The sequence below is a fragment of the Arachis stenosperma genome, chromosome 3, assembly GCF_014773155.1.
Source record: "Arachis stenosperma cultivar V10309 chromosome 3, arast.V10309.gnm1.PFL2, whole genome shotgun sequence".
NCBI lineage: Eukaryota > Viridiplantae > Streptophyta > Magnoliopsida > Fabales > Fabaceae > Arachis > Arachis stenosperma.
In genome coordinates this window covers 84801347-84804931 of record NC_080379.1, presented here as the reverse complement: position 1 = coordinate 84804931, position 3585 = coordinate 84801347, and positions in this window count along the sequence as shown.

Sequence of the window (3585 nt, the reverse complement as noted above, 5' to 3'; positions counted from 1 at the left end):
ATCTTCTGATTAATTGTTTGTATCTTTCCCAAGCTTCATAGAGGGATTCTCCATCCTTCTGTCTGAAGGTTTGGACTTCCACTCTAAGCTTACTCCATTTTTGAGGTGGAAAGAACTTTGCCAAGAAGGCATTGACTAGCTTTTCCCAAGAGTCCAGGCTATCCTTAGGTTGTGAGTCCAACCATATTCTAGCTCTGTCTCTTTACTGCAAAAGGGAATAGCATCAGTCTATAGACCTCAGGGTCAACCCCATTAGTCTTGACTGTGTCACAGATTTGCAAGAACTCAGCTAAAAACTGATGAGGATCTTCCATTGGAAGTCCATGGAACTTGCAATTCTGTTGCATTAGAGAAACTAATTGAGGCTTAAGCTCAAAGTTGTTTGCTCCAATGGCAGGGATAGAGATGCTTCTCCCATAGAAGTTGGGAGTGGGTGCAGTAAAGTCACCCAGCACCTTCCTTGCATTGTTGGCATTGTTGTTGTTTTCGGCTGCCATGTGTTCTTCTTCTTTGAAGAATTCGGTCAGGTCCTCTAAAGAGAGTTGTGCTTTGGCTTCTCTTAGCTTTCTCTTCAAGGTCCTTTCAGGTTCAGGATCAGCTTCAACAAGAATGCCTTTGTCTCTGCTCCTGCTCATATGAAAGAGAAGAGAACAAGAAAATATGGAATCCTCTATGTCACAGTATAGAGATTCCTTGAAGTGTCAGAGGAAAAGAAAAATAGAAGAAGAGAAGGTAGAAGAATTCGAACTTGATTAGATAGAGTTCGAATTGTGCATTAGGAAGGAGTAGTACTCCATAAATAGAAGGATGTGGAAAGGAGGGAAGAGGATTTTCGAAAATTCAATGAAAAAGATTTTGAAAACATTTTGAAAAACACTTAATTGATTTTCGAAAATAAAAGTGAGAAAGAAATCAAGTGATTTTTGAAAAAGACTTTGAAATTAGAAATTAAAAAGATTTGATTGAAAAACTATTTTGAAAAAGATGAGGTTAAGAAGATATGATTAGTTTTAAAGAGATGTAATTGAGAAGATATGATTTGAAAACAATTTTAAAAGATATGTTTTGAAATCAATTTTAAAAGATTTGATTTTGAAAATTAGTGACTTGCCTAACAAGAAAAGATATGATTCAAACATAAAACCTTCCTCAACAGAAAAGGCAAAAATGTTCAATCAAATCATTAATTGTTAGTAAGTATCTTTGAAAAAGGAAAGAAATTGATTTTGAAAACATTTGATTGAAAAGATATGATTTGAAAAAGATTTGATTTTGAAAAACTTTGAAAACTTGAAAAAAATTTGATTTGAAAACAAAATCTTCCCCCTAGCACCATCCTGGCGTTAAACGCCCAGAATGGTATACATTCTGGCGTTTAACGCCCAAAATGCTACCTCTTTGGGCGTTAAACGCCCAACCAGGAACCCTGGATGGCGTTTAAACGCCATTCTGTCTTCTTCACTGGGCATTTTTGAATGCTCAGCTTTTTCTGTATAATTCCTCTGCAGCATGTTCTGAATCTTCAATTCTTTGTATTATTGACTTGAAAAGACACAGATTAAAAATATTTTTGGATTTTTAATAATCAAAAATGCAACAAGAATCAAATAACAATGCATGCAAGACACCAAACTTAGTAGTTTGTGTACTACTGACACTATATGAGACACTAAACACTCAAGCCAAAGAATTCAAGATCAGAGTAAGAAATCATCAAGAATTACTTGAAGATCCTTAAGACACATGAATGAATGCATGCAATTGACACCAAACTTAAGATGAGACACTAGACTTAAGCAAGAAACATCAAATATTTTGGTTTTTATGATTTTGTGATTTTTTGTGTTTTTCGAAAATTAAGTGGAAAAAGATATCAAAATTCTTAATGAGAATTCCAGGAATCAGTGCAATGCTAGTCTAAGACTCCGGTCCAGGAATTAGACATGGCTTCACAGCCAGCCAAGCTTTCAAGGAAAGCTTCGGTCCAAAACACTAGACATGGCCAAAGGCCAGCCAAGCCTTAGCAGATCACTGCTCCAAAAGCAAGATTGATAAAAATCATCAAGCTCTTGTGATGATGAGTTGAAACCTCGGTCCAATGGAATTAGACATGGCTTCTCAGCCAGCCAGATTTCAACAAATCATCATGAAACTCTAGGATTCACCTTCAAGAATTTCGAAAAAAATAAATGCCTACTCTAAGCAACAAGATGAACCGTCAGTTGTCCATACACAAGAACAATCCCCGGCAACGGCGCCAAAAACTTGGTGCACGAAATTGTGATCAATACTTTTCAAAACATAAACAATCCCTAGTAATGGCTCCAAAGACTTGGTGCTCAATACCATGGCATAAACACAACTTCGCACAACTAACCAGCAAGTGCACTGGGTCGTCCAAGTAATAAACCTTACGCGAGTAAGGGTCGATCCCACGGAGATTGGTGGTATGAAGCAAGCTATGGTCATCTTGTAAATCTCAGTCAGGCAGACTCAAATGGGTATGGTGATAAACGAATAAAGCATAAAGATAAGATAGAGATACTTATATATCATTGTGTAAGAGCTTCAGACAAGCGTATGAAGATGCCTTCCCTTCCGTCTCTCTGCTTTCCTACTGCCTTCATCCAATCCTTCTTACTCCTTTCCATGGCAAGCTCGTGTAGGGTTTCACCATTGTCAGTGGCTACCTCCCATCCTCTCAGTGAAAGCGATTGGCATATGCCCTGTCACGGCATAGCGGAATTCAGCTGTCGGTTCTCGGTCAGGCCGGAATAATATCCATTGATACTTTTGCGTCTGTCACTAACGCCCTAGCCTGCTAGGAGTTTGAAGCACGTCACAGTCATTCAATCATTGAATCCAACTCAGAATACCACAGACAAGGTGAGACCTTCCGGATTCTCTTGAATGCCGCCATCAGTTCTTGCCTATACCACGAAGACTCTGATCTCACGGAATGGCTGGCTCGTTTGTCAGGCGAGCACTCGGTTGTCAGGCGATCAACCATGCATCGTGCAATCAGAAATCCAAGAGATATTCACTAAGCCTCGAATGCTGTAGAACAGAATGGTTGTCAGTCACCTTGTTCATAAGTGAGAATGATGATGAGTGTCATAGATCATCACATTCATCAAGTTGAAGAACAAGTGATATCTTGGATAAAGAACAAGCGGAATTGAATGGAAGAACAATAGTAATTGCATTAATACTCGAGGTACAGCAGAGCTCCACACCTTAATCTATGGTGTGTAAAAACTCCACCGTTGAAAATACATAAGAACAAGGTCTAGGCATGGCCGAATGGCCAGCCTCCCAATGATCTAAGATAGCCTAAAACGAAGATAGCTACCAAAGTCCCCTAATACAATAGTAAAAGGTCCTACTTATAGATAACTAGTAGCCTAAGGTGTACAAAGATGAGTAAATGACATAAAAATCCACTTCCGGGCCACTTGGTGTGTGCTTGGGCTGAGCAATGAAGCATTTTCATGTAGAGACTCTCCTTGGAGTTAAACGCCAGCTTTTATGCCAGTTTGGGCGTTTAACTCCCAATTAGGTGCCAGTCCGGCGTTTAACGCTGGA